The 13757-nt window shown below is 49.1% G+C and overlaps 1 protein-coding gene across 2 annotated transcripts in view; it reads left to right on the top strand.

The window, feature by feature from the left end:
• LOC147700513 (uncharacterized) overlaps positions 1-13757 on the top strand; it is a 240773-nt gene that overhangs the window by 97484 nt on the left and 129532 nt on the right. The window lies entirely within an intron of this gene.

Raw genomic sequence — 13757 nt, 5'->3', positions numbered from 1 at the left:
GCCACTGTGCTGTTTGGCCAAAAAAAGTGCAGAAGGCATTTCCACCACAGGGCTGCGAGCGTGCTGAGAGCAGGACTCAATCTCCCAAGAGTCCGTGCTGCTTCAATCACCTCAATCACCTGGTGACGCTCTCCCTGGTGGCCACGCCCCCCTGCATTCTGGTAAAAGAACTTGGAAACTGCTGCCAGTTGGATACCTGTTGTCTGTTGATCGAACTCTCGGCGTTGGAGGCGACTGGAGGCTTCCCTTGCATCGTAATCTGGCTGGTGCATAGAGAGAGGCTACTGCTTGCCGGACCCGCTCCGCGGGTCCCGCTTCGCGCCACTGTGCTGTTGTCTGGCCAAAAAAAGTGCAGAAGGCATTTCCACCACAGGGCTGCGAGCGTGCTGAGAGCAGGACTCAATCTCCCAAGAGTCCGTGCTGCTTCAATCACCTGAATCACCTGGGGACGCTCTCCCTGGTGGCCACGCCCCCCTGCATTCTGGTAAAAGAACTTGGAAACTGCTGCCAGTTGGATACCTGTTGTCTGTTGATCGAACTCTCGGCGTTGGAGGCGACTGGAGGCTTCCCTTGCATCGTAATCTGGCTGGTGCATAGAGAGACGCTACTGCTTGCCGGACCCGCTCCGCGGGTCCCGCTTCGCGCCACTGTGCTGTTGTCTGGCCAAAAAAAGTGCAGAAGGCATTTCCACCACAGGGCTGCGAGCGTGCTGAGAGCAGGACTCAATCTCCCAAGAGTCCGTGCTGCTCCAATCACCTGAATCACCTGGTGACGCTCTCCCTGGTGGCCACGCCCCCATCACCTCCCTCTCATTATTATACGAGACACACACCCGCTGCACGGGAGCGCGCGGGAAGCGCCCGGGAGAAGCCCGGGGGAAGCCCGGGACAAGGGCGGGCCCTCTGAGGCCCTCAGAGGCACGAGAAGGCTAGGCTAGGCCAGTCCTCTAACATCTGGTTTCCCACATATTGTTTTGACCTCTATGACCTATTTGAGAAAAGCTATAGAATGTTCGTGATACCTATACAGACTCTGTAGAGATAGATTGTCTGATATAGGTGTAGTTCATGAAATTTAGATCTCAGAAAAAAACTACCAAGTAGTTCAGCTTAGGTGTACTAATAGCAATTTCTCCTACACTGCTTAATCGTTTTTCATTGTCTGACTGAGATGATGACAAAGAAATTAATGTCTGGGAGAATACTGGTAGGAAGATCAGGCTCAAAAACCAGGTCGAATCCCCTCCGGAATAAACTTAGTCAGGCCACTAATCTGAAAAGCACCTGCCAGCTTTTCAACCTCTGGGAAAGGGGCAAGAACAAAGCTACAGGGGTGGACAATAAGGCAGAGGACATTAAGGATTCTGGAGCTATCCATTTGGACATTGTACCCAATACCTTGCGAGAGATGCCTGAAATTAGCAAGGTAATTGCGGACAATAGTTCAGTGGCAACAAGAGTAGCACCATTATCCTCTGAGTGTGGTTTCTCTCCTCCCCTATTCTCCACAATGAAAAACAACATTGATCTTGTACCAGAGGTAGTTATAAAAACAAAAAAAGACATAGAACAAGATAACTTGCATATTGGGATAATTCCACATGATGATGCCCTCCAGACAGTAAATATATCACCAACAAAAGTGTCATTCAACAATGGGCTGTCTCCAATGATCCTAGATAAAGACCTATGTCAAAGGTATCTAGAGACTGACCCGGCCAAAGCTGAGATGGACCAGAACACCCCGGTAATGTCGAACCATGCTGGTTTACATCTTTACAGCAGTACCCCTTCCAGTCCTCACACTCAAATTTTTCCATGAGTCCAAATTTAAATCTGACCGGGATAAATGCACTTCAATGTAAGGGGACTGACAAACCTTTTTCTGATTCCCTCCATATACTAGAACACTTACTGTCGTCCATCTTACAATTACTGGAAAAATTTGTGGGGGGATCCGACTGTGTACTTGACACAGTGACCCAAATTTTAAAAGTCTTGTTGGGGACCCAAAAAGAGAAGGATGCAGTCCCGAAGGAGCTGTCCTCTCCCTCTTTAGCTCCAGTTGAGGTAGGAATAAAAGATCAATCACTAGCAGTTAACAATGTTACAAATGGAGTACATGAGGATGTAAAAACAAGTGCTACCGAGCCTTCCCCCACCCTAAACTGTTCATTAGTTAACGATTCTGAAATCAAAGTTTACGGGGAACTCCCGCTAAAAACTGGGAATGACCTCTTCCCTATTTTTAAGAAGCAACAGGGAGAAGGGGACAGAGAGGCGGGCGCTTTCCCGGAAGAGAATAGCAATAAAGGGAAGTTTGAGATAATAAAAAAGAACGGAAAGAATAAGAGGAAATTATTGAGACGGATAGAAAAAAATAGGCGGAGGAAAATCCTCTTTAGAAAACATCTAAATTCCCCCTTACAGAACGAGGTATTTCAAATTCAGGTGGCAGCTGAAAAAGATAAAAACCCCGAAAATAAGATTACTAAAGAAAATATCGCCCCTCCGCCTCTGGCTACTCCAGCATTACTATCTATTCCCACCCCCCTTCCATCATTAACAACCGATATAAATACCCTTTGTCAACAAGGTACCAACAATAGGGATATAATTGGGTCTAAAAATCTAACATCTTCAGGACATGAGCAAAATCCTCTTGGCCAAGTAGCTCCATTACTTAACCCCCTTGCAACATCTTTTCTGGGCGCAGCTGCAAGAGGTGTCTCTTCAATAGAATCTAAGGAGAAAAATATTGACACCGTATGGGTAGAATTTTCTCCACTCTTCGATGCTGAATGCATCCTGAATAGATCCCTCCTGCTTAAATATTTTCAAGAATCCGCCAACCTGAAACTTTTTTTTTTTTTTTTAAAACCTTTATTTGTAGACAATCAAGGACAAAGGAAGTGCATACACAATACATACAGTCGCATATGGCCATCACAGTGGTATGTCAGATTCGAAAAAATGTGATGAATCAAGTACAGGGGAACATATCAGTACATACATATAACCGCATCACAATGTACTATGCTTATAAGAAAGCAATGATCCAGTTTGCACAGACAAGCTAGTAATACAATACATAATGGTCATCCTCTATGAGCGCTCGGAGAATAGAACAAAGGAGAATCAGATAGAAGGGCCAGGAGGAAAAAAAAAAAATAAACCAAATAACAGAAACTCCTGACATGGGTATGACCGCAATCCCCACCCATCCACTTGCCATAGGAGGAGGCACAGCACCCAGAATCTCGCAGTAAGAGGAAGCAGCCCAGCCTCTCCCCCGACACTCGAGGATCAACAGGTGTAAAATGAAAAATCCAGCCCACCATGCTACCATCAGCCAACCCCAACGCGGTCCTCCTGTTCAGAATCAGAATCCTGCACAGCTCTAGTTAGGAGATACACCTGGAGCGGACTCCAAAAGTCCTTCGGTCTGCACCTGACAGGCATCAATTCAGAGTAGATATTATATTGGTCCTGACAGTATATGAGGTCAGTCAACCAATCCTGGAATCGCGGTACCCTGCCACGACCCCAGCAACAAGCAACCCTTCGTTTAGCCAACAGCAAGGCCACGTCAACAAATCTACGGTGAGAGGCAGGCACGTCCTTAGAATAACCCAGCAACATCACCAAGGGATCCAATGCCACCCCTTCCTCCACCATAATCTGCAGGGCTTCGTGGACCTGAGTCCAATATTCCAGCACCCCCGCACAATTCCAAGCCAAGTGCAGAAAGTCAGCGCCTTCTGCACGACACCTAGCACATCTGTCATCCTCCGCTAAATGAAACCGAAGTTTCCTCGCCGGGGTGTAATAGTACCTCTGAACAAATTTGTAATGGATAATTTTAAGCCGACAACTGGAAGAAACATTGGCGGTAAGTCCACAGCAGTACTTCCATTGCTCGTCGGTAATAGGGGCTCCCAATTCAGCGACCCACTGCTCGCGCACCCGATTGGCCGGAACCGATCGCTGTCTGCGAATAGCACCGTATAATTTCGACACCAGGTGTCGCCCATCTGATACCAACAGCACGTGGAGGGGGAGGGTAACCTCCGGCTCCGAAGGGAAATCTGGTAACAAGGCACGCATGCCCTGCCGCAAGCGGACAAAGTAGAACAGCTCTAAAGGGGAGCAGGCAGCCACTCCGAAGAAATGAGCCTGCGTACAGAAGGTACCGTCATGAAACAAGTCACCCCACGAAAGGATACCGAGCCGCCTACACATTCGTTGAAACCCCGTTTCTAGCAGCAGAGACAAATCAGGGTGATAAGACAGAGGCAGGGCCGGCGAATAAAGAAAGGAGACGCCCAGCACTTGAGCCACCCGTTTCCAAGCATCCACCGTGCACGTCACCGTCGTGCGAGGCGTTTCCACATCCGACACCTTGCCCAGTACCATCCCCTCAAGCGGGAGTGGGTGGGCAACCCAATGTTCAGCAGTAATTTGGGGCATAAACGGCGTGGGGCGCATCCAGTGGTAAGCGTAATGCATCTGAGCGCTAAGATAATAAAGCTCAAAGTCAGGGACATCGAAACCGCCATCAGAGTAGGGTAATGTAAGGGTAGCCCAAGCCACCCGCGGCTGCTTGCCTCCCCAGAACAATCGTATGAGCTCAGAACGAAGTCTGCGAAAAAAATAAGCACCAGGATGGTACGGAAGGTTTTGAAAAAGGTACAGAAAGCGAGGCAGAACCACCATCTTGATAAGTGACGCCCTGCCGGCCATGGAGAGAGGCAGGGACATCCATCTAGTGACATCATCTGCAAGTTTACTAATAGCCACTCCATAATTAAGCCGAACCGTCTCTTCTCTATCCAAGGACACGACAATGCCAAGGTATCGCAGCTCCGAATCACACCATTCCAGAGGGTAATCAAGGGGAAACCTAGCTACAGCAGCAGTGAGGGGGAAAAGTTGGGACTTCCGCCTGTTAATATGGACACCGGAGACACCCCCAAAAGCGACCAACTCTCGCAGGAGCGAATTAAGGTTGTTCTCAGGGTCTTTAACATAAAGTGTAACATCGTCCGCGTATAAAGAAATACCGACCTGCCGCTGAAGACAATTAAAAGCGCTCTGCTGGTGAAGCTGACGAATCCTGCAGGCCAGCGGCTCAATGGCAATGGCAAACAAGAGGAGCGAGAGGTGGCATCCCTGTCGGGTCCCCCTTGTGAGAGGGAACGAGGGGGACAGCACTCCATTCACCACCACCTCCGCCATCGGATCAGTATATAAGAGCTTGACCCATGAGATGAAGATCCGGGGGAAGCCCATCCGACAAAGAACATCAATAAGATAGCCCCACTCAACTGAGTCAAACGCCTTAGTGGCATCCAGAAAGATAGCGGCAACCGGGACATCAGGAGCAATGGTCGACACAAGCGAAAACAATGTGCGAAGATTGTGGGAGGTAGCACGGCCGGGCACAAACCCCGACTGATCAGGTAGTACAATAACGGGCATGAGCTCGGCAAGTCTCATTGCCAAGACCTTCGCAAGAATTTTGACATCGCAGTTGAGCAATGAAAGGGGCCTATAGGAGCCCACATCCACCGGATCCTTCCCCGGCTTGAGCAGTGACATAATGGCGACCTCCCGCATGGAGCACGGCAGACGCCCCTCCTCCAGGGACTCCTCAAACACCTCGCGGAGAACAGGGGCCATGGTGTCCACATAACACTTATAAAATTCAGCAGGAAGGCCATCCAGCCCGGCGGCCTTTCCATTATTCAATGACATGATGGCATTCCTGACCTCCTCCACCTCCAGGGGTCTACCTAAGAACGCTCGATGATCATCCGATAGCCAGCAGAGCGCCAGCTCATCAAGAAATCCGCCAAACCGCGTCTCACCAGTCTGCTGTGTCGTGTACAGGTGTGCGTAATGGTCAACAAAAGTACGCTGAATCTCCGCAGTGTCCCGACAGCGAGTGCCATCCGGCGACACCAGCTCCAACACGTCTGACCCATGCCTCGGATGCCTAGTAAGGGCAGCGAGGACCTTACCGGGCCGCTCCCCCTCACAGTAACGCCTCGCTGTCCAGTACTTTCCCCTATATCTAGCCTCTCTAGCAGCCTCCTCTTCATATTCGGAGAGTTTAGTACGGAACTGGACCAGAAGATCGGGATCCGAGTCAACCTGCATCCGGCGTTCTAAATCTCGCAAGTCAGCTTCCAAGCCCTCGAGGGTCCGAACGATGAGCTTGAGGATGCCACAACTTTTAGAAATAGTGACTCCCCGGATCGTAACCTTGAACGCCTCCCATATAACCTCGACGCTTTCAACAGAGCCCTTGTTTCTAGGAAAGAACGCCTCCACCTCCTCACCAAGCTCCTCCTTGAACACCGGGTCAAGCAACGCAGTCGGAAAAAGGCGCCAAGGCGGGCGCGGCCTACGCAGCCCAGGTACGGATAGAACAGCCTTCACCGGACAGTGATCAGAATACGTACGAGCCAGATGTGTAGCCTCACGCAGGCCAGCCACCAACCCTCTAGACAAAAACACATAGTCCAGTCTCGCCCATGACCGAGCATGTGTAGTGTAATGAGTACCCTCCTTAACGGCAGGGTGGGTGTACCTCCAGCTGTCGATCAACCCAGCCTCCTCCACAATCCCACGCAGTACGTCCCTAGCTTGCACATTATACTGAGGGCTCCCTTCCGATCTATCCGACTGGGCATGAAGTGCAAGATTGAAATCCCCCCCCACACAATGTAAGTGGCATCAACAGCAAGCACATGACCCCACAATGTAACGAAAAAGGTTGGCGTATCGACATTAGGAGCATAGCAATTAACAAACAGTACAGTGTTCTGCCCAAGCCGCCCCCACAATAGTACATAGCGCCCCTCAGGGTCCCCCATAGATCCCAGTTCTTGAAATGCGAGCGACTTTTTAACAAGAATGACAACCCCCCGAGCATAAGAAGAATAGGAAGCGAACACCCTGGCACAGCCCACCTCCCACCAAAGCTGGGGGAAGGGGCGGGTCGCAGATGCGTCTCCTGGAGGAGGGCAACATGAATAGCATGCCTGTCCAGATACTGGATCACACTGCGACATTTCCTGGCATCATTAAGTCCCCGTACATTCCATGACACAATCGATATCTGATCTAGAACAGCAGTCGACATTAGCCAGTTTCCGGGCCCCACAGGACCCAGTAAGCAAATACGGACCATCCAACTCCCAGCAACAGCCAGCGACAGGACCAATCTCTAGGGAGCAGTCGTCCACCCGCATACACTACACACACATCCAAGCCATCTCCAACCCCAACCCCCAGAACCACAACCCCCCCCCCCCAACTGAAGCATCCATGCAACAAGCACTCAGCAACCACTACGCGCAGCACGCAGCCAATCCAGCCCAAGCGGCCCGCGCTTAGCATACGTGTTCCTCGTGCAAAGCATTCTCCGCCACGCGGCTGCCAAAGATGGCGGCCATCTCTTCCGGGCTCAAGGCGGACGGGGGCAAGGGCCCCAGGATCAACTCCGCCGAGATGATAAATGGGCCAGCCTAGGTAGCAGGCACGGAGCCGCGCTTGTGCAGACATCCAATAGCAGCCATCCAACCACTGATCCCCGAAGCCCGGGCGAGCAAGTGCAGTCAGCCTCATCCCCACCCCACCCACCCACCTGATGCCACCCCAACTATCAGGCCATGCGTACCCCCACCCCCCCCGTTCCCCAACACACAACCAGTCAACCAACAAAGGACTAGATTCCAAATCAAAGATACAAGTGGGGCACACCCTTCGGGGAACCTTCTAGAGGTGCACAATACCACTCCCTCACACCACGCCAGTGTCCGAGCCAGCAGGTCTCAAACGGCCCCAGGCGCAGCGCGGGGGGGGGTGGGTGCCCAGAGCGCGACACCAGATAGCACCATCCTGCGGTTCCACACCGACCCCAAAAATCAATACGTACACTCTCACCTCAGACATGACACGACCCACGCACCAACAAAAGATAAAAGCGGATATCACTTAGGCCACTAAAGCGGACAAGGAAGTCAGTAGAAGTCATCGTAAAAGACAGACGTCCAGAGTGTACCACCACCAGTAAAACAGAAACAAAGACCAAAGTCATCCCAATCAGGCGACCTCCTCCTCAGCCGCCGAATGTTCATCCTCAGGGTCTCGATCGCCTCCCCGATCTGCCGCCGCTCGTTCGCGCTGGAGGCGCTTTGCAAAATCCTCAGCATGCTGTGGGTTGGTGAAAAAATGTTGCTTAGCCTGGTGCGTCACTCTAAGTTTGGCAGGGTAAAGCAGGGCGTAGTCCACTTGTAGTTCCCGAAGTTTCTTTTTCACCCCCAGAAACTTACGACGCTGGTCCTGCACCATCGGCGTGAAGTCGGGGTACATGGTGAAAGACACCCCATCGAAGGAGAGGGCCCGATTAGTGCGGGCAGCTCGGAGGGCTGCGTCCCGGTCACGGTAGTTCAAAAGGCGCGCGATGATGGGGCGCGGTGCGGCCCCAGAGGCCGGCCGAGGTCCCAGTGACCGATGCGCTCTCTCAACGATGTACTGGGACGAGAATGCTTCCGCCCCAATGGCGCCCACCAGTAGTCTCTCGACATAAAGTTCCATTTTGCCCACATTTGTGGACTCCGGCACACCTACAATGCGAACGTTGTTGCGCCTACTCCTCGCCTCCAACTCCTCATTCTTAGCGGCAATAACACGTAATATATTGTCCATTCTCGCCAGTTGGGTGCTATGGGTGGCCGCCGTGTCGTCGTGGTCCGAAATGCGCTGTTCCGCCGTTGTCAGGCGCTCCTCATGCACGTCCAGCTTCTGGACGACCGCATCCATGCGCGACGATATCTTGTCCACCTTGTCCACTATCGTGGCAAACCCCTGCCTCATCTCCTGCATCATCTGGGTAAAGTCCGGTGGTGGTGGCTGCGGCACATTATCAGCGACAGGCGGGGGGGGAGACCTCGAAGTCCCAGCATCTTGGAGCAACCGCGTACCCCTCCTAGCTCCTCCAGAGTCAAAGGACAACTTGGATTGCTTAGTGTCCGGCTTCCCCATGATGGTGTGCTAGTAGCACAGCAGGGGACCGGGGCAAGTAAGAAGTAGGATGTAGGCCGGTCACAGGGCACGAACAGCAGCCGAGTTCGTGGGGGCACGAGCAGGCCAGCGCGCCCCGCCACTCCCAACGACGACAAAAAATGGCCGTCCCCGCACCCAGGCCCGAGAAGCGAACTCCAGGTAGCCAGAAGGAGATCCGCTATGCCTCCGTGAGCAATGGGATCCAGGCAGGCAGATGTAGGAGACAAGAGACCAGTCCGGTAGCAAAGAAGTAGCAACCCGCCTGCCCAGCCAGCGAGCAGGCCCGGTGGAGAGGGGCAGAGCAGGGCCTACACCCCACGTGCAGAGCCACGGGCTGGCATGAATGATGACGCCGGGCCGAGGGGCACCAGACCTCCAGAGCGCAAGTCGGGGAAACTTGAAATCCTCGTAACTTCGGCCAGCAACCTCCGATCGGCCCAGGAGTTGGACCGTGGGTGGTCAGTCGATATCCCAGTAGATCTATAGGGTCAGATCAGGGCGCATCGATGGTAATCAGGATCCCTAGACGGATAATAGCTCCGGGCAGCAGGAGCCTCACGACAGTGCGGCCATTCTGCAGTGCGCCCTCTAGCGCCCCCCCGCCAACCTGAAACTTATACAATCAGCCGATCTAGATAGGGTTCAACTATTAAAATCAGAAGTGGGGATGATAACTAGGGTGAAGTTTCATTCTAAGTTAGTAGCCAATCTAATTCTGCAACGCTCAGAAGATCTGCAGAGCAGAGGAATAGATGTAATTCCGGTGTTAGGGCATACTAGACAAAACAATGTTCCCAAATTCCAAACTAAACAGAAGCCCCCCTTTTCTCTGTTGCAAGCAGCAACAGGTAATATAAATAAGGTGGGTGAGATCACAGAGTTGAAAATATGTAAGTCTAAAGATTCCCGTGTAGTATCCTACGTTAACCCTACCTTGCTTTCTTATCAATCTGCTATTGGAGAGGAAAATGCCCAATGGAACTGGCTTCCCAGAGTACTCGCTGAAAAATCCTTAAGTAAACAACTATCTAATCCGCACCTTTAGCAAAGAATTATCTATAATATCCTGGAATACAGCCGGTTTAAAAAACAGTCCGGAGAAAACAGCATTCCTTCTGACCCTAGAGGCAAATATCATATGCCTCCAGGAGACATGGTGCACTGATAACATTCAAATAGGGAAAGACTATTATGTATTGGAAGGTAGCGCCACCTCAAATAAAAAAGGACATGCCAGCGGGGGTATAGCTTGCCTCTTATCAAACCGAATAAACTGGGACTACGAGCATTTTTTGGACCCGAGTAACCTCTTTCAGGTAGTAACTTTATTTGGGTCTGGTAATCCTACAGCTGGTAACCGTCTGGCTCTGATAAATGCTTATATACCTCCAGAAGTTGGTTTTAATGCAATCTTAAAAAAGGTCTTCCTTCTTATCCAGAGTATCAGGGAGAAAGATCCAAGAACGGTTATAATTCTAGTTGGGGACTTGAACTGCAAGATCTCCAACGCTAGCTTAAACTTATTCTGTGACAAAATGAGAGAAGAAACTCTCCATATCCCTCGAGCAACGTTCCCTGAAAATATAAAAACAAACAAACGTGGCAAACTATTACTAAACGAGTTGGCAGAAACGGATGGGATTATTGCAAATGGGAGACTCCCTTCGGATTCCCCAGCTAATTTCACGCATAAATCCTACCAAGGGGAATCAATTCTTGATTATGTAATACTGGGGACCCAATCATTTGAGTTGTTGAAGGACATCGACGTGATCGATACACCGTTAAGTGATCATAGAATCCTCTTCATCTCGATGAATGTAAAGTCTTCTAAATGTGATCAGTGGACTCTGAATAGTGATCAAACAAACTTCGGTACCAAATCAGGAAGGTGCTACTGGAATGCAAGGGCACATCGAAATTTGGAAGCAATGCTCGATGTAGCAATATCGGAGCTTCCTTCCTGGTATGGCTTTGAAATTGAAAATTTCTCCCTGTTCTTGAAGTCAGTGATAACAGGGGCAAAAAAGCTGAATAAGAAAAAGTCAATTGGTATATTTCCCTGCCCTCTGAGACTGCTTAACATAGAAATTAATAAATTAGTAAGGGCCCAATATTTAAATAGAACAGGTGTTATAGCACAACAAATAACAACGCTAAAAAGGAAAAGGAGAAGGCTTTTAGCCTCACTACGTAAAGAAAAAGAGGACGCCATCTGGGTAAAAATAAGAGAAGCTGCTATTAACGGGGAAATGAGGCAATTTTGGTCCCTTATAGGTGAGGGGTGCGGACTGAGAACTAGCCCTCTACCCATCCCTATTGAGGAACAAATATGGAGGGATTTTGTCTCTAACCTTTATGCAAGCAATAATACGGTGACTCCCCAAGAATGGCCAATTGAAATGAGTTTGCCTTTAGAGCCTTTTACCGAAAAGGACATAGACTTAGCTATCGGGGAAATGAGGCGTTCAGGGGCTATGGGCCCAGATGAATTGCCCATTAACGTACTAAAACAGAACAGGGCTAAATGGAGTACGCTTCTCTGCCCAATTTTTAACATCTGTTTACTAAGAGGTAAGGTTTTACCCTCCTGGAAGGGAAGTATCCTGGTTCCATTGTTTAAAAAGGGAGATCGTTTATCCCCTCAGAACTACCGCCAGATTGCATTGCTGGATGCAATCGGCAAAGTTTTTACAAGATGTCTGCTCAAACGAATAAACGCATGGGTGGAGTTTTCAAATATTCTCCCACTCGAGCAGACAGGCTTTAGGAAAAACCATGGGACCATGGACAACTTAACCGCCCTCCAGGTAATAATCGACAAATACATTGGAGCCAGAAAGGGGAAAGTCTATGCGGCATTCATAGATTTCTCCACGGCCTTTGATAAGGTCGACCGACAAGTATTGTGGAGAAAATTATATGCCCTGGGAATGCCTCATAGACTCTTAGGTTTGGTACAGGATTTGCATGATAACACGTGGTGCAAAGTGCTGTTGGGGGGAGAAAGGAGCCTATCCCAGCTCATTCCATCGGCGAATGGCCTTAAACAGGGCTGTCTTTTAGCTCCCCTTTTATTTTCCCTTTACGTTAGCGATCTCCCCCTTACTATATCTGCATGTGAAGGAATTGCGCCACGCCTGGGAGACAGATATATCTCTTGTCTAATGTATGCGGACGATATATTAATTTTAGACCTTACCCCAAAAGGTCTTAACAATCGTCTGCATTCATTATACACTTTCTCCGAAGAGCATTTCCTGAAAATAAACATCTCCAAAAGCAAGATAATGTGTATGGAGGGGCGGAAAAAATTGAAGTTGGAGCACATTAGCTGGGAGCTGGGAGGCCAAAAATTAGAAAGAGTAAAAACATATGTATTCCTGGGCAAGGTTGTTAACAGCAACTTGAGCAACAAATCCCACATAGAAAATAGCTCCCGTAAGGCAAAGTCTCAGGGAAATGGCTTAAGAGCATTGTACAAATCAACCGGCCAAAGACACTTTGTCCACTTGCTGGAGGCTTTCCGGGCAAAAGTCCCCCCAACTCTGCTTTACGGCGTAGAATTAATCGACTTAGTCGAATGGGGTTTCTTGGACACTATCGAGGGCATCCTCTTGAGAAGCTTAACTTCGGTTAATAATAGTTGCAGTGCAGCAGCCCTTCGTTTAGAATTTGGTCTAAGAAGTAGCTGGGCACAGGGCCTAGCAGGAGTTATTCGCTGGATTATCTGTTTAATCAAAGGAAAGCCAGCCACTCTAAGATCCCTAATTACAAAAGAGTTGATGGGCCCCCAAAAAGAGCATTCGATTCTTATAAAGAATTACAGGAAGGCCATTACACTCTTGGACTTGGAGGAAGCCTCTCTTTTAGACCTTTCTATGCACCAATTAAAATTAACATTAAAACAAGCCACATGGAAGCTAAGCTACGAAAGGGATCGCAACTTGATTATACAAAAGAAGGGGGCTACGCAAGCTGTTGATTCTTGTTTATTTAGACAAATACAACCTTACGTTTCCTGGAACATACCCCATGGTTTACGCCGTTTTTGGCTGCTTCTTAGGCAGGATCTCCTTCCCCTGAATAAGTTGTTGGCCAAATGGCACGGCATATCTAATGTATGTAACTTCTGCAATGTCTCAGTTCAAGACTCTATACACGTCCTGCTAGTTTGTCCAGCATTAATGGCTTATCGCCGTCTCTGGGTAAAGCCTGTATGTGTTCAGTTTGGTATTTTATCTGTAAGAACTCTCATAGATGCTATCTTTAGTCCTCCAAATGAAATTTTTTGTAACAGAATTTTTAACTTTTTCAAATGTTTTGTAGAATTGTATTAGATGAATGGTATGTTAACTTTGTGTATTCTTTGCTAGTACAAGTTGTTTACATATGGTTTCATTTTATTATATTTTGTTTGTCACTATGTAATATGTGGATCTCCAAGGAGTTCCAAAATCATATTTAAATAAATTGAAATTGTAAATGCCAACAATGACAGTCCAATCATTGTATATTGCCAATGTTTCACACCACCTAATAGATAAGAGAAAGCAACCTGGTATTATCTTCCCATGATAACTCCCCAGACGCACATCTATTTGATCAGGGAAGCTTATGCTCAATATATTCCAAATCACATGTGAAGCACCGCTGGGAGTTAATACCTGGTTCCTTCTCTTA

Source organism: Lissotriton vulgaris, chromosome 7 (genome assembly GCF_964263255.1).
Source record: "Lissotriton vulgaris chromosome 7, aLisVul1.2, whole genome shotgun sequence".
In the NCBI taxonomy this organism is placed as follows: domain Eukaryota; kingdom Metazoa; phylum Chordata; class Amphibia; order Caudata; family Salamandridae; genus Lissotriton; species Lissotriton vulgaris.
The sequence above is the reverse complement of the archived record's forward strand: the minus strand, read 5'-3'. Positions and strand labels throughout refer to the sequence as shown.